Genomic DNA, 23,786 nt, shown 5'->3' with positions numbered 1-23,786 from the left:
CCAGAGGGTGGTGATTAATGGGGAGTACTCGGATTGGGCGGGTGTGGAAAGTGGGGTCCCCCAGGGTTCTGTCCTGGGACCAATCCTGTTTAATTTATTCATAAATGATCTAGAGGAGGGGATATCGAGTACAATCTCAGTATTTGCGGATGATACTAAACTAAGCATGCCAATATCTTCTATGCAGGATGTGGAAACCTTACAAGCGGACCTGAACAAAATAACGGGGTGGGCAACTACATGGCAGATGAGGTTTAATGTTGAAAAATGTAAAGTAATGCACTTGGGTGCCAGAAACCAGAAAGCAAGCTACTCACTAGGGGGGAACCTCTGGGTGAGTCTAGAATGGAAAAGGACTTGGGGGTACTGGTAGACAACAGGCTTGGCAGTGGCATGCAATGCCAAGCCGCTGCAAGCAAAGCCAACAGAATACTGGGATGTATAAAAAAGGGGATTCACTCCAGAAATAAAGAGATTATTCTCCCACTCTACAAGACCCTGGTCCAGCCACATTTGGAGTATGCTGTCTAGTTCTGGGCACTGGTCCTCAGGAAGGATGTGCTGGAACTGGAAAGAGTCCAGAGAAGGACAACAAAAATAATTAGGGGAATGGAGGACATCAGCTATGAGGAAAGACTACAAGCACTGAACTTATTCTCTCTGGAGAAGAGACGATTGAGGGGGGATATGATATCAATGTACAATAACTGTACTGGCGACCTTAGCATAAGGAACAAACTATTCAGAGAGAGGAGATACAATAAGACACGTGGCCACTCACTAAAACTAGAGGAAAGGCGGTTTAACCTTAAAATGTGCAAGGGGTTCTTCACTGTAAGAGCGGTAGGGATGTGGAATTCTCTTCCACAAGCAGTCGTATCGGCTGGGAGCATTGATAGTTTCAAAAAACTATTAGATGGGCACCTTAGAGACCACAACATACAGGGGTATACAATGTACGGTTAAAAGCAAACACACACACACACACACACACACATCATAGGTTGAACTGGATGGACTGATGTCTTTTTTCAACCTCACTAACTATGTAACTATGTAAGGGTAGAGAATCACCATATTTTGGCCAGCATAGATGTGAATTCACTGTATACCAATATACAGCAACATCATGCTTTAGAAGCGGTCGCTTGGGCTCTGGAAAGTACAGATTTTAAGAAAGAACAGGAGGATTTTCTACTCGAGACCTTGGAATTGGCTATGAGCGAAAATTTCTTCTGGCATAATGGAAATTTTTTCAGGTGGAAAATACGCACTCTTAGTGGCCAATATTTTTCTGACACGATGGGAGCAGGAAGCAATATATGGCAAACATAGGCCGGAACTACAATTATACAAGAGGTATAGTGACGATATACTTATTGTAAGGGCAGGAACATGGGATTCCTTTCTAAATTTTCTACATGAAATACCGAACAATAGATATAACATCACATTTTCAGAAACTTTTGACACAAAGGCCATTAACTTCTTGGACTTGGTTATATACAAACAAGACACTAAGTTATGTACCAAGACGTTTTTCAAAGAAGTGGACCCGAATGATTACATCCCTAAAAATAGCTGTCATCACCCCAGATGGCTGAATGGGGTACCAAAAAGCCAATTGATAAGGATAAGGAGAAATTGTGATAATGATGAAGACTATGAGAACCAAGCCACCACAATCATAAATACATTTGCAGAGAAAGGGTATAAAACAAAAGAATTGTATAAACCTAAAGATAAAATACGTAGGTATGAAAGGAGGACAATGCTGGAAACAAGGGAAAAAGGTTATAACACCCAGTATGAAACGGCCTTCATGCCAGGTTTTTCCAGACAATATAAACAATTAGAAAGAATCATCCAGAAACATTGGCACATACTTTGTAAGGATCAGATATTTGAAAAGATTTTGCCAAAAAAAAAAAAAAAAAAACTCAATTCATATATACCAAGCTTTTGACTTTGAGAAATAGGTTGGCCAAGAATGTGGTTGACCCACCTAAAAGGAGTACAACTTTTTGGGATCAGGTGGGTTTTTTCACATGTGGGAGGTGTGTGGCCCGTAGAACTATTCGCAATAGAACTAAGAAAACGACACATTTTGAGTCAAGGAAGTAAGGGGACGTCCTTTAGGATTGATAAATTCATATCCTGTGAGTCGTCTCATGTAACCTACCTTCTGGAATGTAAAGGATAAAGGTGTAGCGCTAATCTTAATGGTAAAAAGCAGAAATGCAAGTCCACATATAAAAGAAAATCCACAAAATGAAAGTGCCCACACGCAGATGTGCAAGGGTTATAGGTCCAAAGAGCCACCACCAAGCCAGAAGACACACTGCCTCTTACCAAAAGACATAGACCCTCATTACAAAGGTCATGTCCAGCATTCAAGTGAATAATCACACCGGCACTCCCCCTGGAATAACAGGCACAATCTCCTTTATAGGTAAAAGCGCTCAGGTAAAACAGAGAACAGGTATCCTCATAGCGTATTATGTACAGAAATGTTTATTGCACTCACAAATACATAATGCTTACATGGGAGTGGAATCTCAAAGGCAATGCAAATCTCCTTCGTTTTGCGGTCCGCGTCTGTGTAGTCTGCCAACAAGATGGCCGCCGCGTCTCCTCGTGGTAGCGAGCGTCGCCGTAGGCTCCTCCCGATGAGTTTCGTCATAGGCTGACGTCGTCAAGGGGTGTGGCCATACGGCAACGCTGCTATATTTATATCAATGGAGATGGGCGGAGCATCTATCACATCCTGGAAGCCGGACATCAAAAGATGCATTCCAACACCCGGAAATGTATGTATACAAACGATAACCAGCCTCACAAAGACAGCCGCTATCTCTCTAATCATTATAAGTAATCAGCCATATCGTAAGCTGGACCATTGAAGGCCACAACACAAATTAATATGGCTAATAATAATTAAACTATATATTCCAATACAAAATAATTAGCTACCAGGCCAGAGACCGGCGCCATTTAGTGGCCACAAAGCTGATCGCACAAAGGAAACCCACACTGCCAATTTCAACCACTATTTTACAATTATAATAAATCAATAAATCTGACACACAAAAAATATATAATACAATTAAAAATCAGGAATTAATAAAATGGGACAGAAGTGACACAATTCTCATAAAAAGTAATATGAGTATCCAATAGACCACAGATTCACAACATATCAAATATGATTAGGAATCGTTAATGAACGCGTTTAGATCCCAATCTATATTTAACTCCAAAGGAGTATGAGATTTAATCTTATAGATCCAGTTGGTCTCCAACTTGGATACACCACAGGTCATGTTACTCCCCCTCCAATGGCCAGAAAACCTGTCTATGCCCAGGAACACAGTGCCACTGGGGTCCCTTTAGTGACATTGGTCATAATGATGCGACACACTATGCTTCGGATAACCTTTGACTATGTTGGCCACATGCTCCTTGAGCCTAATGTGTAGCTCTCGGATTGTGCGGCCAACATAGTCAAGCCCACATGGGCACCTGATAAGGTATACAACATACCTGGTGGTACAAGAAATGAAAGGTTTAATATTGAATTCCTGGCTGGTGGAGCTAGATTTAAATGAATCGGTTCTTCTACTTTTGATATGATTTAACTTGCATATGGCACATCTTTTGCAAGGATAAAAACCCCCTTTTCTCTTACGTCCTCCGACAGTCGCCGCCCCTCCATATTCGTCACTATGGGAGTTATTGACCTTTGCTCCGTAGGAGTAGCTAGGCAACAGAATATGTCAATATTAAAAACTTTTAGCATATCCCACCCCCAGGGGGTGGTCCCCTCAGTCAATACCCTCCTGCTTCCTGTATCCATACCTCAGTTTCATTGTCTAGCTATTAGGAGTAGCAGGCTGTTTCTGTGCTGGGGCTTTTTGTCTCAGCCTTTATCTTCTTTTTGATTTTATTTGAGTGTTTTTTTCTCTATCTTTACTTAGCTGTTTATTTCCTCAGCTTTAGTTAGTTCTTCTGATGAAGAGGATCGTGCGGGCTGGGTCTCAGGCTGGCCCCCCTGGTCGCAGGTTGTGGGCCAGTGGCTTCCCAGCCTGCCATCGAGCGTTCAGTCAGGTTTTTTCCTGGCGTGTGTGAACGACCCATCCCTGTTCGCTGCAGGGATGCTGCGGTGAGGTGGCTACCTCACTGGACGCCATGCGGTTTCGCACCGCAGTTCTGCTGCATCCTGGCTGCGACTCTCCCTGTCCTTTGTGCAGCGGCTTGATCGCTTGTGCGGGCTCCCCACGCCATTCAGAAGGTAAGTGTATCTGTGTGGGGACCTGTCTGTTTAGTGGGTGTCAGTCTGGGACTGTGTAACCCTGCTTTTCTGTACACACTATTGGGCTCCCTGTCTGTTTTGCTGCCTTCTGTGGGCTACAAGGAGGGGGGCTATCCTGCACTGTTTCTGTGTTACAGACTGTGTGCTTTTGCTGTGTGACAGGCTGTATGCTGTAGGGCATGATGTGAACATGTTTGTGCATACATGCGGCGGCCGCTGCTGCGGTCCGCCATTGTTTTATTATACTGCAGGCGTGTGATGGCCATCACTGTATAAAGGTAGCGGCGTTTTTGGCGCCAAACGCTGCCATTTTGGCGGCGATCGCTCCGGCCTCATGTCAGCGCTGCATGATCTCTGCCTTTGCAATCCTCCTCCGGCGGCCATTTTTTTGTAGCCTTCCATAGGCTTTATAGGAGCGGTCGTTATTGCCTCACTTCCTTTTCCCTGAGAACAGCGATGCAGCAGCCTAAGTGATCTCTCCAGGTTTACCTTCTTTATTCCTGTATTCATTGCCTAAAGTTTGTGCTTCTCCCTGTGGGGGTCGGTGCTCGCCGCGATTTTAAAGGGGCAGTTACCCTTTTTTTCCTACAAACTTTTGGGGGCATGGATTCTCAGGAAAGCAAATTTCCTCCCACTTTAATGGGAGGCCAAGGGGCTGCTGCTGCTCCCCCCGAGGGGGGCGATTTGGCTACCATTGTGGCTAACCTGGCTGCTCAGGTGCAGATGCTTGTGGCTGCTCAATGCACAAAACGGCCCAGAGTTTCAATTTCCTCTGATTCAGAGGGTGATGGTGATGGGGCTGCTATGGCTGGGGTCCCCTTATCGGTTCCCCGTTCGTCACTGGACCTTGCAGGGTCGGAGGGGGAGGCAGAGGTTGAAGGGGTTGATGATTCCCCCCCTGGCTCGTCTGAAGAGCTTGCAATCATGGATGAATTGGTTGCTTCTATCAAACAAACGCTGCATTTGCAGGATGAACCATGTCCTCCTGCCGCCCTGGCCTCTTATGGGACGCAGCGGAGACTCAAATCATCGCAGGTTTTCCCTTGCACTGAGGATTTTCAGCGCGCGGTTAGTGAACAATGGCGCAATATAAAGAAGCCTTTTGCTGTGTCAAGTGGGTTCAAGCTGCGTTATCCCTTCACGCCCGCCACTGATGAACGTTGGTGTGTGCCGCCTCCAGTGGATCACGCGGTGGCGGTTTTGAATAAATCTACTGCGATTCCGGCGGAAGATACCCCGGTGTTCCGGGACCCCACGGACAGGAGGCTGGAGTCTCTTGCCCGCCATACTTACTCGGTTACCGGTTCCATGCTAAAAGCTATCTTTGCTTCCCTTATGGCAGCTCAGGCTGTCGCGGATTGGACGCAGGTGCTCAGGCGCGTCCTGGTGGCTGATTCTGCCCGCCGACAACGTTGGCTATGGTGGATCAAATTCATCAGGGTGTCATGTATTTGTGTGATGCGGAATTAGATGTAATCCCTTTGGCTGCATGTGTGCACAGCGTGGCGGTGTTGACACGCCGCTTGATTTGGCTGAAATGTTGGTCTGTGGACCAATCTTCTCGCAAAACTTTGGCTAATCTGCCCTATACGGGATCTCGCCTTTTTGGCGACTCCCTGGATTCGCTGATAAAGTGGATCTCTGGGGGTAAGAGCACGCTCTTGCCCCAGTCTCACAAGGCTAAGGGTGCTCAAGGTAAGAAGCATGCTTCGTTTCGGCCCTCTCAGGGGTCCTTTTGTGCCTTTCGGTCGCACTATAAGGGCTAACCATTCAAAGGTCAAGGCTCCCAAAAGAAGCCGTGGACAGGTAAGCAGAAGTCCGGCCAGTCCGGGTCCGCTGCCCATAACAATGCGGCCTGAAGGGACGCCCTCACCCGGTTCTGGGGTGGGGGGACGTTTGCTCGGTTTTCTTCAACCCTGGCTGGCCCGCGTTCGGGACAGGTGGGTTCAGGAGATCGTTCGGTCCGGTTACAAGATCGAGTTTCTCTCTCGGCCGGCGGGCAAATTTTTTCCCTCAAATCTTCAACTGTCTCCGGAGCGTTTGCGAGATCTGCACCTGGCGGTGCGGGACCTGCGGGCTCAGGGAGTGGTGGTTCCGGTGCCTCATCGGGACAGATTTCGGGGGTTTTATTCAAATCTGTTCACTGTGCCCAGAAAGGAGGGCAAGGTACGTCCGATTCTGGACTTAAAAGCTCTGAACCGCTTTGTGCGGGTTCGCAAGTTCCGCATGGAATCCCTGCGATCAGTGGTGGCTGCCCTGGTTCTGGGAGAATTCATGGCCTCCATCGACTTGAAGGATGCGTACCTTCGCATCCCCATTTTCGAGGGTCACCAGAGGTACCTTCGATTCGCCATTGCGGAGGATCATTACCAATTCGTGGCGCTGCCTTTTGGTCTCGCTTCGGCTCTGCGGGTGTTCACCAAGGTGCTTGCACCGGTTCTGTCTTTATTGAGAGCCCAGGGTATCTCGGTCCTGGGGTATCTGGACGACATTCTGGTTCGGTCTGCGACCAGTCAGGGTCGGGTGAAGGACCTGTCAGTCACGCTGCAGACTTTGCAGGAGTTTGGTTGGACGATAAACCTCCCAAAATCGACGCTGTGCCCGTCGGTTCGTCTTCCCTACCTGGGAATGATCCTGGACTCTGTTCAGGTGAAGGTCTTCCTACAGGAAGACAAGCTCAGGACACTTCAGGAAGAAGTCTGGTCTCTTCGGGACATTCCGTGCTCATCCCTCCGGACGGGCATGAGGTGTCTCGGTTTGATGGTCTCGGCTTTCGAGGCGATTCCCTTTGCCCAGTTTCACACGAGGGGTCTCCAGGCGGAGATCCTGTCCAGGTGGGACGGGCGACCACAATCTCTGGATCTTCAGATCTCGTTGAGTCCTCGCACCAGAAGGGATCTTCTGTGGTGGCTGCAGTCCCCGGCGGTGTCGGGGGGCAAGTGATCACCATAGATGCCAGCCTGTCGGGCTGGGGTGGTGTTCTGGGCGTTCTGTCCGCCCAGGGTACTTGGTCGGAGGGGGAATCCTCCTTTCCGATAAACATTCTGGAATTGCGGGCGATAAATCTCTGCCTTCGACGTTGGACAGACAGGCTTCAGGGCCGTCCGGTTCGGGTGCAGACGGACAATGCCACAGCGGTGGCCTACATCAACCACCAAGGGGGCACCAGGAGTGCCCGAGCGGCTCGGGAGGTGGCCGACATTCTGTCTTGGGCCGAGACGCACGTCCCGGCAATCACGGCAGTTCACATTCCGGGGGTGGAGAACTGGCAGGCGGATTATCTGAGTCACCAGACTCTGGACCAGGGGGAATGGTCGCTCCACCCGGATGTCTTCCAGATGTTGTGCGCAAAGTGGGGTCTCCCAGATGTGGACCTGTTCACGTCTCGTCTGAACAACAAGGTGGGAAGGTTCGTGGCAAGGACGCGCGATCCTCAGGCAGACGCGTCGGACGCGTTAGTGGCTCCGTGGCATCAGTATCGACTGATGTATGCATTCCCACCGATTCAGTTACTATCCAGGTTCCTTCGCAGGTTGTCCTCGGAACCGCTCACGGTGATTCTGGTGGCGCCAGACTGGCCTCGCCGGTCTTGGTACGCAGACCTCGTGAATCTGGCGGTCGACGCTCCATGGCGTCTGCCTCTTCGAGAAGATCTCCTGTCTCAAGGACCGATATTCCATCCTGCTTTACAGTCGCTGGCTTTGACGGCCTGGCTGTTGAAACCGAGGTCCTGAAGGATAGGGGTCTCTCCCCGGAGGTCATTCATACTTTGATCAACGCTAGAAAAGCCTCTTCGGGGAAGATTTACTACCGTACTTGGAAGGCCTATTTTGCCTGGTGTGAGTCCAGAGGGTTTTTCCCTCGCTCATACTCGGTGTCTAGGGTGTTGTCTTTCCTTCAGACGGGTGTGGACCAGCGTTTGGCATTGGCCACGATTAAGGGTCAGATTTCTGCGCTGGCCGTTCTTTTTCAACGCCCTGTGGCGTCTAATTCTCTGGTTAGCACCTTTGTTCAAGGGGTGCGACACCTGGTCCCTCCTAGGAGGGAGCCTTTGCCTCCATGGGACTTGAACCTCGTTCTGTCCGTGTTGCAACATGCTCCCTTTGAAAAAATCAGGGAGATCTCGTTGCTTCTGTTGTCCAGGAAGGTCGCTTTTTTGGTGGCGATCACTTCGGCTCGCAGAGTGTCGGAGCTGGCAGCCTTGTCCTGCAGGTCTCCGTATCTGGTGATTCACTTAGATAAGGTGGTCTTGCGACCTAACCCTTCTTTTCTTCCGAAAAGGATCTCGGAATTTCACCTCAATGAGGACATTGTCTTGCCTTCACTTTGCGCGAAGCCTAAGCATCTGAAGGAGGTGGATTTGCATTCCTTGGATGTTGTTCGGGCGATCAGGGTTTACCTGTCAGCGACTAAATCTTTTCGCAAGACGGATTCTCTCTTTGTCCTTCCTGAGGGGCCCCGGAAGGGCTTGGCGGCATCGGCTTCTACCATCGCCAAATGGATCAGACAGACTATTGAGCAGGCATATGCTTTGAAGGGAAAAGTTCCCCCTATGCCTGTGAAGGCGCACTCTACCAGGTCTCTGGGTACGTCTTGGGCCTGTCATCATTGGGCCTCTGTGGCCCAGGTGTGTAAGGCGGAGACTTGGTCGTCCGTTCACACCTTCTCAAAGTTCTACAAAGTGGATGTTCAGGCATCGGCAGATGCTTCCTTTGGCCGCAAGGTTCTTAGTGCGGCAGTACCTTAGGGTCCCTTGTTTTTGGGCCCTTGGCTGTTTGGGATGTTTTTATCCCTGGGTTATATTGTTTTTCCTGGGTTATTGCTCCTGTTGAGCAAGGTTTTTTTCACGCTGCCCAGCTGGTTTCCTTCCTTTGGTAAGGTTCCTTTCTCTGCTGTGGATCCGGCATTGCCTTAGGCGCGACTGCGTTTCCCACCCCTCATGTATGCACTGCTTTGGGACGTCCCCATAGTGACGAATATGGAGGGGCGGCGACTGTCGGAGGACGTAAGAGAAAACGGAATTTTTGTAAAATCTTACCTGTAAAATTCCTTTCTCTGAGTCCTCCGACAGTCGCCGCCCCCGCCCCTCTTTTTGGGGTTTGTTTATGTACTCTAATGCTATTTTACTGAAACTGAGGTATGGATACAGGAAGCAGGAGGGTATTGACTGAGGGGAACACCCCCTGGTGGTGGGATATGCTAAAAGCTTTTAATATTGACATATTCTGTTGCCTAGCTACTCCTACGGAGCAAAGGTCAATAACCCCCATAGTGACGAATATGGAGGGGCGGCGACTGTCGGGAGGACTCAGAGAAAGGAATTTTACAGGTAAGATTTTACAAAAATTCAGTTTCTCTTGAAAAAAAAAGACAATACTTTAGGGGGGTCTCTGATGTTTGGAGCCACCTGCAACTTCAACGGAGGTACCCCAAAAAAAAAACAACTGATGCTGCTCTGGAATGAGAGGGCCAAGAACCCCATCATTCCGCAAGATGTGCCAATGCCTACGTAGGATCTTCCTGACCGAAAAATGCTGTGATGAATAAGATGAGAAAAAAGCATGCCGGAATGTATCATTCTTCACTCTAATCCTAGGGCACAAGAGATCCTCTCTGTTCCGCTAGTCAGCTCGTAAAAATGCTTCATCCAGCTCTTTATCATTATATCCCTTCTCCAAGAATTAACCTTTTAACACAGAGGCCTCCCACAGAAAGTCATCTCTCCGAGAACAATTCCGCTTAAGCCGCAGAAATTGACTGACAGGAACGGATTTAAGCCAAGCAGAGTGATGGCAACTAGTCGTGTCAATAAATCCGTTCCTGTCAGTCTCTTTAAAGTGAGTGGATGTCATGACTTGACCATCCACCACTTTAATAGTCAAATCCAAGAAGTGAATCTCTGAGTCGCTAAAATCATACTGTAGGCTGATGCTGACCGCAAAACGAAGGGGATTTGCATTGCCTTTGAGATTCCACTCCCATGTAAGCATTATGTATTTGTGAGTGCAATAAACATTTCTGTACATAATACGCTATGAGGATACCTGTTCTCTGTTTTACCTGAGCGCTTTTACCTATAAAGGAGATCGTGCCTGTTATTCCAGGGAGAGTGCCAGTGTGATTATTCACTTGAATGCTGGACATGACCTTTGTAATGAGGGTCTATGTCTTTTGGTAAGATGCAGTGTGTCTTCTGGCTTGGTGGTGGCTCTTTGGACCTCTAACCCTTGCACATCTGCATGTGGGCACTTTCATTTTGTGGATTTTCTTTTATATGTGGACTTGCATTTCTGCTTTTTACCATTAAGATTAGCACTACACCTTTATCCTTTATGTACTATTGATCTATTCCTAGAATTAAGATCTGTGTTAGCTGCTTTTTGCCCAAATCTTTGATATCAGTGTTTAAGCGCAGCAATATTTTTATATATTACCTTCTGGAATGCCCATGCAAGCTTCAGTACGTGGGTAGGACAACAAGAAAATTAGGAATTCGATTGCGTGAAAATGATGCCAACATTAAAAACAGGTTTAAAAACCATAGTCTGTCCAATCATTTTAGATTGGTCCACAATATGGATCCCACAGTGCTAAAATTCTGTGGAATAGACAGAGTATTGCCCAATTGGAGAGGCGGAAATATGAAGAAGGGTATATCCCAGAATGAAGGAAATGGATATATTTGCTAAATACAATGAGCCCTAAGGGATTAAATATAGAACTAGACCTTAATCATTTTATATCTAATTGGTAAAGGTTGTATTCTGTTTTTCACCTCTACTGTTTTATACTAAATTTTTAGTGTCTACCCCCCTTTTTTTTTTTAAATGATCTTTAAAAAAAAAAAAACACATTTTTCTATTTCAAATTAAATGTATTTTTATTATTATATATCTATATTTTTTTATGTATTTTTTATTATTTTTTTATTTTAATTTTTTCATATTTTTTCTTACTTCAATTTTAGTTTATTCATTTATTTGCAGATTTTTTTTTTATCCTTATAATTTTAGCAGGGATATAGACACCATTTTTTTAAATTTGAATTTTTTTTTATTTTTTAATATGAACATATTTAAAGATGCATTAAAATTTGGACTTTTTAATATTGATATATTTAAAGATTTATATATGTGGGGACAGGGAATAAATATGATTTAAATTCATGTACAGATAAAATTGGATTTTTTGTAAGAACTTACCGTAAAATCCTTTTCTCTTAAGCTCATTGACAGACGCAGTCCTCTTTGATTAATATCAGTAGGGTTATACTGCCCCCTACAGGAGTAGGACACTAGGCAGGAAAAACGTTCTGGCCACACCTTAGGGGCAGTCCCAGAGGGTATATCCTCTCTCTCCCTGCTACAGGATGTCAGTTATGTCACAAAGCAGTGTCAGAGAATTTAACCCAACCCAACTCAAAATAGAGGGGCGGGTACTGCGTCTGTCAATGAGCTTAAGAGAAAAGGATTTTACGGTAAGTTCTTACAAAAAATCCAATTTTCTCTGTCGCTCATCGACAGACGCAGTCCTCTTTGATTAATATCAGTAGGGACGTCCCAAAGCAGTGCCACAAATGAGGGGTGGGATAACGGAAATCAAAATCCAATCCAGAAGGCCGAACCAGTGCCAACTAGAAGTCTTAAAGGCTCATCAGACAAAAGGATGAGACTCAACTGAAAACCCAACAGAAGAAAACCCTCGAGGTAGACCACCGGTCTCCTCAAACAGTGGCCTGCAGAACCTTGCGGCCAAAAGAGGCATCCGCCGATGCCAGCACATCAACTTTGTAAAATTTTGTAAAGGTATGAACCGACGACCAGGTAGCCGCCTTGCAAACCTGAACCACTGATGGCGGAAGGCCCAGGAAGCACTAAGCGCCCGAGTGGAGTGTGCCTTAACAGGGAACTGAGGAATCCGACCCTTAATAGAATAAGCCTGTACCACCGTCTGTCTGATCCATCTAGAGATAGTCGCAGCAGACGCAGGCAACCCCTTTCTAGGGCCATCCGTGATCACAAAAAGTGAATCCGTCTTACGGAAAGATTCCGTAGTAGTCAAGTACACCCTGATCGCCCGAACTACATCCAAGGAGTGTAACGCAAACTCCCGAGGATGACTGGGCTTAGGACACAGGGAAGGTAATACAATATCTTCATTTAGATGGAAATCTGAAACCACCTTAGGAAGGAAGGATGGATTCGGACAAAGAACCACCTTATCCCTATGAACCACCAGATATGGGGAACGACAGGACAATGCGGCCAGTTCTGATACTCTGCATGCAGAAGTGATAGCCACCAAAAAGGCCACCTTCTGGGATAAGGTAAGCAAGGGAATCTCCCTAATATTTTCAAAGGAAGGTTTCTGAAGAACCGACAACATCAAATTAAGATCCCAGGGCGGCAAGGGCGCGCGCACCGGCGGAGCCAGGTGCCGCACCCCCTGGATGAAACTCCGCACCAAGGAATGAGTAGCCAGAGGCCTCTGAAAGAAGATTGCTAACGCTGAAACCTGACCCTTGATAGTGCTCAAGGACAGTTTCTGCTCAACCCCCTTTTGCAGAAAAGCCAATATACGGGCCACCGAGTAGGAACGTGGAGGAAACCCAAGGGATTCACACCACGCGATATAGGACTTCCATGTGCGATGATAGACCTTTCTGGAAGTCGCTTTCCTTGCTTTAATTAGAGTAGGAATAACTGAAGCTGACAACCCCTTGTCCTTCAGCACCTGGGTCTCAACAGCCAGGCCATTAAAGCCAGCGATCGCAAAGCAGGATGGAAGATCGGTCCCTGAGACAGCAGATCCTCCCTGAGAGGAAGTCGCCAAGGAACGTCTGCGACCAGCCTGACCAGGTCGGCGTACCAGGCCAGACGAGGCCAGTCCGGAGCTACCAGGATAACAGGAATTCCCTCCACCTCTATCCTGCAAAGAAGTTTCGGCAGCAATTTGAGAGGAGGAAAGGCATACAGTAGCTGGTACTGCCCCCACGGGGCGACCAGCGCGTCTGCGGTGTCCGCTAGAGGATCGCGGGAGCGAGCTACAAACCTCCGCACCTTCCTGTTGAGCCAAGATGCCAACATATCCACATCCGGGTGCCCCAATGAAGGCACAGTTGGTGAAATACCTCTGGGTGAAGAGACCATTCCCCTTGATCCAGAATCTGGCGGCTGAGGAAATCTGCCTGCCAATTCTCCACCCCCGGAATGAATACCGCGGAGAGGGCTGGAACAAATCGTTCCGCCCAACGAAAGATGCTGGCCACTTCCATGGCCACCAGGACACTCTTGGTGCCCCCCTGGTGATTGACGTAAGCCACGGCCGTGGCATTGTCCGACTGGATCCGCACCGGGCTGCCCCGGAGCTGCTCGGTCCAGTGAATCAGACAAAGTCTGATCGCTCTCAGTTCCAATACATTTATCGGTAACCTGGATTCTTCCAGGGACCAGAGCCCCTGAGCAGATCGTCTGCCGAGAACCCCACCCCACCCGGATAGACTGGCATCCGTGGTGACAATCGTCCAATAGATTGGAAGAAATTACTTCCCCTGACTGAGCATTGGTGATCAAAGCCACCAAACCAGAGATTCCCTGGTCCGTTCGCTCAGCCGGATCCGATTGTCCAGGGAATCGGGATTCCGGTTCCATTTGAGAAGAATCTCCTTTTGGAGAATCCGGGTATGAGACTGGGCAAATGGTACTGCCTCGAAGGAGGCCACCATCAGTCCCAGAACCCTCATGCAAGTCCGCAGAGAAGGCCAGTTGACGGTCAGTAATAACTGAGTCGCCGACTGAATCTTCCTGAGTTTCTCCACCGGGAGAAACACTTTTGCTAAGGATGTATCCAAAGTTAGGCCCAGATAGTTCAGTCTCCTGGTAGGGACCAGGGATGATTTCTGCCGGGTTCACCAGCCACCCGAACTCTTCCAAAGAGATCATCGTGATCTCCAAGTTTAGTAACAGAGCCTGCGGAGACTCCGCATTGAGTAGAAGGTCGTCTAGGTAGCCTAGAACCGATATGCCCCGCTGTCGCAACAGTGCCAAAACTGGGGCCAAGACCTTTGTGAAGACCCGGGGAGCCGAGGCGAGACCAAAGGGTAACGCCGCAAACTGATAATGGTTCTCTCCCGCGGAAAAGCGAAGGAAACGCTGATGTCCTGCGTAAATGGAAATGTGAAGATAGGCATCCTTGATGTCTATGGACGCCAGAAAATCCCCCTGATGCAGGCAGGCCACTACTGTGCGAATGGACTCCATCTTGAATTTTTGTACCTGGACAAAAAGATTGAGTGCTCTCAAGTCCAGAATTGGACGCACCTTGCCCTCTTTTCTGGGTATTGTGAATAGGTTCGAATAGAACCCCTGAAAACGTTCTGTCCAAGGAACGTGGACCACCACTCCTTGTTGCATTAAATCCGTCACTGCCCCTCGCAAAGCTTCTAAGCGGTCCGGGGATAGTCGGATATTGGAAGGGAAGAACCGCACCGGTGGAAGTGATCGAAACTCAATCTTGTATCCCGACCGTATGACCTCTTGAACCCATTTGTCTGGAATCCTGGAGAGCCATGGGTCCGGAAACCGGTGAAGACGTCCCCCCACCCCAGATATAAGTGGGGGCGCACCTTCAGGCTGTATTGGTCTTATCTTCAGGTCTGGCAGGGCCGGACCTTTGTTTACTCGACCAGCGCCCTTTGAATCCCCCTGGGGGGGCTTTGGAGGACTTTGCCTTATCGCCTGCCCCAGAGGAGCGAAAAAAAATTTTATGAGCGGAAAAGGAAGGTCCCCGTCTGCGACGCGGTGCTTTCCCCTTGCTAGTCTGTGGTAAAAAGGTGATCTTGCCACCAGTGATACCCTTGATGATCTCATCCAAGGTGGCACCAAACAGGCAATCCCCTTGAAAGGGGAGATTAGTCAAAGCTTTTTTGGAAGCTTGATCCGCCGACCAGCATTTTAACCACAGCATACGCCGAAGGACCACCGCCGAGATTGATACGCGCCCCATTAATGGAGCGGCGTCAAAGACAAACTGTAGCGCTTGTACCATCTGCTCCAGCAAGTCCGATACTGCCGGGGGGAGACTTCTCCCCTCCAGATCTCGGCGTAACAACTTGGTCCACTCTGTCAATGTTTGTGCAACCAGAGCAATGGTGAACACTGGCCTTAAGGCTGACCCTATCAGGGAAAATATCGAGCGGGATAGAGATTCCGCTTTATGGTCCACTGGATCCACTGGATCCCGAAAGGACGGAGCGTCCTCCACCGGGATAACTGTAGCTTTATTTAATCTGGAAATCGGTGAATCCACCGACGGTGGAACCGTCCATTTATTAAGGAGAGATTCTTCAAATGGATAGCGTCTAGCAATCCGTTTGGAAATACCAGGGGCTCGTTTTGGACGGACCCATTCTTCCTTAATTATATCTTGAAAACATTTGGGCAAAGGAAACACCTTTGCCATCTTGGTAGGCTTGCGAGTACCAAAAGCAATTTCAGTATCAACTGCTTCCGTAGGTATAAGCTCAAATCTTAAAGTTTCCCGCACAGACACAATAAGTGCATCTACCAATGCTTCATCCTGCGCTATAGCGGAGGGAGAAATGTCTTCCTCACTATCTGAGTAGACGGGATATGAGACACTAGCCCCAGAAGAGGGACCTGCAGCTGCTGCGACAGGCTCAGAATCTGTATCTGAAGTGTCAGATGAAATAGGGGTAGGCGGGGATCGCTTCTTTGCGCCCCGTCCCTGACAGACCACCTCCACCCGGGATACAAAAGACTCCAAAACCGCTGACAATGCATCAATAGTAAGTGGGGAACTGGAGGGTCCTGCGGCCACCTCGAGGGGATCAGGTGGGGATACATGTGTAGCAGGTTCCATGCTAAATCCAGGAACGCTTGCCAGCAACCAAGGGTTGCAAAAGAAAAAAACTTTTTTTTTTTTGTAATCCCCCAGCGCAACAGCGCCCCTCAGTGACACCTGCTTCGGACCCCCACCTGCAAGTAGGGAGATATGTGGAGTGTGTCACAGGATAGAGGGGACCCGGGATCATGAGGGTCCGACCATCCACAGAAGGGCTCGCATCGATTCCCAAAACCCGACAGGGGGAGGGGGAACATTCTACTTACCATACCGGAACAGGCGGGCACCCACTCCTAACAGAACCCCTCTCCACCGAGGTGGGGGGCTTTCGACCAATACGGACGCCGTGACTCAGTTTCTGACTGGTCGTAGGCGACCTGGCGAGACGTTTAACTCGCAGGGCCAGTCCCCGTCCAATGGGACTATGTCGCGGCCGACCCAGCACGGAGCTAGGGCCTGCACGCGCTCGTAGGCCGGCTGGGGTGACCACTGGATCTCAACATCCAGCCCGTCGCCCAGCTCCAGCATAATTGCTTGAAGATCTCACAGGAACAAAAAAAAACTGGAGAGAAAAAACTAACTAAAAAAGTTTTATCTAAAAAAGCTTGCCAGGACCAGAGATCCCAGCAAGGAACTTAGGTCCTTACTCCTGACTAGGCAGAAAAAAACTGATATCCTGTAGCAGGGAGAGAGAGGATATACCCTCTGGGACTGCCCCTAAGGTGTGGCCAGAACGTTTTTCCTGCCTAGTGTCCTACTCCTGTAGGGGGTAGTATAACCCTACTGATATTAATCAAAGAGGACTGCGTCTGTCAATGAGCGACAGAGAAAAGGTTTTTAAGAGATGTTTTGTTTTAGTATCCTCAGGCATTGTATATCCCTAGGAAGTAGACTGCTAAAGGAAATGTAGCTTTTTGAGTGCTTGTGAAGCCATGCACACCCAACAGGAAATGAGTGGTAGATCATGTGACCATGAGCCTTGCTATAAAAGAACATACTGGAAAGCTGGAGATTTCTGTCTGTGGTAACCCCCACTGGGAGGGACGAAACACGTTGACGCAATTTTGGGCTGTCAGTAACGTCAGCAATGTCACTTCCGGTCCGAGTGGAATGCAAACGGAAGTGCGCACACCGCAGCGTTCTCACAGGACAGACAAATTTAAGTCCAAAAGTGCAAGGAAGTGCTGTCCAGAGACTCAATTAAAATGGCGTCGGCTCCCTCTCCCTCAGCAGCCTCAGAATCACCTCACAGCACTGACACAGCAGAGAAATTATTCCCTCCTCTCCTCACATATCAAACTGAAACAGTCCGCAGTACCTCAGTTTCACAGGATGAAAAGGACATTGAGTCAGTCTCTCCCAATATATTATCACATATTGAACGTATGTTTCAAAAGGCACTTAAACAGACTTTTGACCATATTACTAATAGCCTGACTAAAGAGATAAGGGAGCTGGGCACACGCATAGCTAATCTTGAAACAAGGATAGAGGATATTGAGAATTTTATACAGGACCAAAATACAGAAATTGAGAATCTTAAAGAGGAAAACTTAGTACTTCAGTCTCGTCTAGAAGATTTTGAAAACAGGGCAAGACGCTCCAATTTGCGCATAAGAGGCATTCCTGAATCCATAACTGACTTACAAGCCACAATGTTAGCCTTGTTTCAGGAATTACAACCTGCTATTCCAGTCGAACGCCTGGAAATGGACAGAGTCCATCGCGCCTTATCTCCTAAAAAATCAAAGGGTCCACCCAGAGACATCATTAAATTCCATTATTACCGTACAAAGGAACAGCTCTTATCAGCTGCTAGAGAAAAAGGATCCTTAAATTTTCAGGGTCACGAATACCAAATCTTTGCGGATCTGTCTCCTATCACCATAAATAAAAGAAGAGCTCTTAAAGCGGAGTTCCACCCATTTTTAATAGGTTGGAATACATAGATCTATGTAATCCCCTTTAAAACGGCTTTTGCCAATGGAAACTTTTTTTTTTATTTTTTTTGCTAGTAAATACCTTAATTTCTGCTTTATTCCTCCTCTCCTCACTTCCGGGTCCGATCGGCGATGACGTCATTCGGCGATTCGCAGTGTCTGCTGGGATGTATTCTATTCCAGAAATCTCGCAGTAGCTGAACTGTACTGAGCCGTGCCTGCCCTGTCTCCGCCCCGCCTCCTCTCATTGAGTTGTATTGTATGCAATGTATTAAGGCTGGCCTACGCCCCGCCTCCTCTCATTGAGTTCTCTTGCCCCGCAGAGAACGGCCTTAATACATTCATACAATACAACTCAATGAGAGGAGGCGGGGCAGAGAACGGCCTTAATACATTCATTCAATACAACTCAATGAGAGGAGGCGGGGCAGAGAACAGCCTTAATACATGCATACAATACAACTCAATGAGAGGAGGCGGGGCGGAGGCGGGGCAGAGAACAGCCTTAATACATGCATACAATAAAACTCAATGAGAGGAGGCGGGGCGGAGGTGGGGCAGGCACAGCTCAGTACAGTTCAGCTACTGCGAGATTTCTGGAATAGAATACATCCCAGCAGACACTGCGAATCGCCAAATGACGTCATCGCCGATCGGACCCGGAAGTAAGGAGAGGAGGAATAAAGCAGAAATTAAGGTATTTACTAGCAAAAAAAAAAAAAAAGTTTCCATTGGTAAAAGCCATTTTAAAGGGGATTACATAGATCTAAAGTTCCAAAAATGGGTGGAACTCCACTTTAAACCATTATTACAAATATTGCAGCAAAAACATATCCCCTACCATTGGGGCTTTCTTTTTTCGGTGCGTTTTACTTTTCAAGGTACTAAATACAAATGTCATTCATCTGAAGATTTTCAAAACACCCTTCAAGACCTTCACCTAACTGAACACCAGAACTTGCAAGGCTCAGAAAATGCTCGACGCAGATCTGCCTCTGGCTCACCACGCACTTTCTCAAAATCCTCTGGGAAACAAAATCGTCGTGATTCACATAAACGTGGTCGCTTCATTTCTCCTTCTCCATCTGCTGAAGATTCCATCGACTGATGGACCATATAATTCTTTTATCTCCTCTGTCTTATGCCAATGTGTCCCATGTTGGTCATCTAATTTCTTTTTCCTAGAAAAGACTTCAGTTTTTTTTTTATCTTGCCAGTATAATATTTCATGGATCTAATCCCTTTTTGCCACATACTTCTAATTTGTTTTCTGAGCTAAATGCTCAGGCTCATACATGTTATAGCAAACGACACTGTGGCACAGAATTCCATGTAGTTCTACTTATTGTAGATTAATCCCTGTTGCTTGGTTCAAATCAATCTTCCTTTTTTTTTTTTTTTTTTTTAATATGGTTATTATTCAGTTTCACTGTGCTACATCCTTTCCTATCTATAATATGTGCTAGAAGACATGGATAACTTCCTTTAGAGCTCTATAAAGTTCTTTATAGTTGATACTCATTCCTATGAAATGAATTCTTAGATTCGCAGTATCTTGCACAGCTACTACTGGCAGGAGTACTGTGATTTCTGCTCGTTATTATAGCATAAGTCGCTTATACTACTGTATATTTTTAAGTGATTATAAACTTGTGGTTTTCTGTACCTTCCTAGGTTGTTCAGTGCGTCCTCAATTTGTTACCCTCGGTGGCCTCTCCCTTTCAGAGACTACTGACGGTAGCTATTTAGCCCTTGTTGGGGGATTTCCATCTCCCATCAACGGCATACGTTCCTATTGGTTGTGCCTTAACTATTTGTTTTATATATTACCTTCTATGCTAAGCACACAATTGTCCCTTCTGTTTAGTCCTTCCCTTTTCTCTACACATTTCCTCCCCCTTCCCACATCGAGTATGAAACAATCGACAAATTCCACAATGGTAGGGTATGCTAGACATCGTTTATATACAATATTATATGGCCCCCCTAAACATAATGTCCTTGAATGTTCAGGGACTAAATAACTCAAACAAATGTACTAAAGCCTTTCGCAACTTTGCATCATTAAAAGCACACATTTTGTGTCTTCAAGAGACACACTTCACCTTACAATCCACTCCCAAATATTTTAGTCCTAAATATCCCCAAATTTTCACTGCCTCTGCCTCTACAAAACAACGAGGTGTGCTAGTGGCCTTTCATCGGTCTACTCCATTTACTCTTGTACATGAAATCAAGGACCCTGAGGGCAGGTATCTGATTCTCACGGGATACCGTATTGACTCCGCTATCACTATAGTGTCATATTATGCTCCCAACAAAAATCCTATTTAATTTCTTTCGCATCTTTTTCAGGTTGTGGATTCTCATAGAATGGGTGCAGTTATGATTTATGGTGATTCAAATCAAGTTATTTTCCCATTTCTGGATAAATCCCCTATATCTTCTTCGAGCAGCCCTAATAAACTCATTCTCACAACTGCGTGCAAAACATAATATGGTAGATTCTTGGAGAGAGGTGAATCCAAACAAGGGTAGATACACATATTATTCGCACCCTCATAAAACTTTCTCCCGCATAGACCATATATTTCTCACTATAGGTATCATACCTAAAACGATTGCATCTATGGTCATACCAATCACATGGTCTGACCATAATGCAGTATGCACAGTTATTTCTTCAACTATTCCTAAAGCACATGACACTACGTGGTGCCTTAATGACTCTTTATTAAAAAATACATCTCACTGTCTGGATATTAAAAATGCTCTCTCTGAATATCTATTACATAATTCAACGCCAGATGTGTCTCCCCTTACTTTATGGGAGGCACACAAACCAGTTATTCGTGGTATTTGTTTGAGACAGGCTGCACTCTTTAGATGTGAACGTAAAACACTTAGCCAGAAATTAGAAACAAACTTTAATACATGCTACACAGTATATCAAAATAATCCTACTTCTAATAAAACCAATCTTGATAAAGCTAGGCTTGAATTTGATCTGTTTCTTACAGAATCTGCAGATAAGACACTTTGGAGATCGCGTCACAATTTTTACATTAAAGCAAATAAACCAGATTCACCCATGGCCCGCATGCTCGCGTCACTCCATAAACCATTTAAGCCCATACGTCTTAAAATCTCGAGAGATACATTTTCCAGCAACCCTATAAAAATTCTTAACAAATTTAAAACACACCTAGCTACTCTATATTCATCTGAAAACAATTTGAATTTTTCTGCGGCAAATACATTTTTTGCTTAATTATCACTACCGACTCTTTCTCAGTCTCAGATGGAATTTATGGAAAAATCAATAACACCAGATGAAGTGTCCCAAGTTATAAAATCACTAAAATTAAATAAAAGACCAGGCCCTGATGGTTTTTCGGCATTATACTACCGGGTTTTTTCCGATTCCCTTTCGCCTATCCTAGCTAATGCTTTCAATACACTTCTTAATGGCCAATCCTTTAAACAGGAAACTTTAACAGCAATCATCTGTATGCTCCCGAAGCCTCAAACTGATGACACGATTTGGTCGAACTATCGACCCATTTCCTTATTAAATTTAGATATTAAAATTTTAGCCAAAATTATAGCTTCCAGGCTAAATAACTTCATAGGACAACTCAATCATAGGGATCAAGTATCAAGCCTTTGATACCATATCCTGGCCATATATGCAATATACTCTTAGCAAATGGGGTTTTGGCCCAAATTTTTTAAAATGGATCTCTGCGCTTTATAACAAACCTAAAGCATATATTAAATACGCAGGCTATAAATCAGACTTGTTTAACATAGAGAGAGGCACGCGTCAGGGGTGCCCTCTCTCCCCTCGCTTATTTGCCCTTCTCATAGAACCTCTAGCACACAGTATTAGAAGTAATCCCTCAATTTCTGGTATAGAACTAGATGGTCACCATCATAAGTTGTGTTTATTTGCAGATGACATTGTTCTTTTTCCATCATCTCCCCATATATCAGCCCCTAATCTCATTGCTACCCTTAATAAATTCGCTGCTATTTCAGGACTAAATATAAATTTTCAAAAATCCACGGCCCTTAATATCTCATTGAGTGAATCTGAGTTAAATTTAGAGCAGAATGCGTTACCATTTTCATGGTCTTTGAAGCACATTCCATATTTGGGTATAAAATTTACTCCCAACCATTCTGATCTTTATGCAGCCAACTGTACTCCATTATTGAAAAAAGTTACTGAACTACTGACGAAATGGGCATCACTTCCATTGTCGTGGTTTGGGAAGATAAATGCAATCAAAATGGTTAATCTACCCAAATTTTTATATTTATTTAGGGTCCTGCCAATTCATATACCTGCACATTTTCTTTGAATCTTACAACGTAAAATAATTAAATTCACCTGGGGTTCAATCAAACCTAGATTGCCCGAATCCACATTGATTCTCCCTAAAACAAGGGGTGGACTGGGTCTCCCCAATTTTGCCACATATTACAAAGCTGCGTAATTGGCACAATTAACTAAGTATCATGCCACTTCTGAAATTCCCTTATGGGTTACGATAGAATCTATCGAATGTGACCCCATCTCAATTTCCAATCTCTTATGGTTACAACCATCAGATCGAAAACGTATTACTAATCCAATTACCAAGCATTCTCTCTCTTTATGGGATAGACTAAAGACTAATTATAATTTACAGTCTACACACAATCCACTACAATCTTTTCTGAGAAATCCAGCCTTTTATGCGGATTGGGAATTCCCAAATTAATTTCGGGCATGGTCTAGGTCAGGCCTGTCAAGGCTATTTAATCTGGTCTCTAGCTCTTCTATTTTAAGTTTTCCTGAACTTTGTGAATCACATCATTTACCACATTCAGAACTTTTTCGATATCTCCAAATTAAAAATTTCTATACCCCATTTATAACAAATGGTACCATTCTGAATCAGCTCTCTCAATTTGAGCGTATCTGTATCAACAACCCACACTCCAGAGGTCTAATTTCTAGCCTATATTCACAATTGCTTAACAATCCAGATACACCAAACTATGTCAGGAAATGGGAAACAGACCTTGGCCGTACACTTAACCAATCAAAATGATCTGAAATCTGGTCTGTAACAAAATCTTCTTCTTCAAATATTATCGCAATTGAATCATCATACAAGGTTCTTTCACGATGGTACTTGGTTCCAGCTAGAATCGCCAAGTTCACACCAAACTATCCGGCCTTTTGTTTTAGAGGTTGTACGGAAATAGGTACACATGTTCATATATGGTGGAATTGCTCAATTGCTACAGTTTTTTGGAAAGAAATATTCTCTCTAGCATCTAAAATGTTTGAAATAAATATTACTCCAGATCCGGTGATTGCCATTTTAAATTTAAAACCTGCATGCCTGACACGAAAACAATTCAAATTATTCCTTCAGCTTCTTAATGCCGCTAAACAAACCATAGCCAAAGCTTGAAATACTACAACTATGAATCTTGTAAAAGTTAAACATAGGATGAATAATGCATTATTACATGCAAAAATGGAAGCCATGGATTGTGATAAATTTAGTACTTTTATAAGCATTTGGGACCCTTGGATTAAACATGGCCTATCACGGGGTTTTGAGGAACAGGTTCTGAATGCTTGGTAGTTAAGACTTATATTTTATTTACTT

Source organism: Pelophylax lessonae (genome assembly GCF_965119305.1).
Source record: "Pelophylax lessonae genome assembly, chromosome: 5".
Taxonomy (NCBI): domain Eukaryota; kingdom Metazoa; phylum Chordata; class Amphibia; order Anura; family Ranidae; genus Pelophylax; species Pelophylax lessonae.
Note: the sequence above shows the minus strand (reverse complement) of the source record.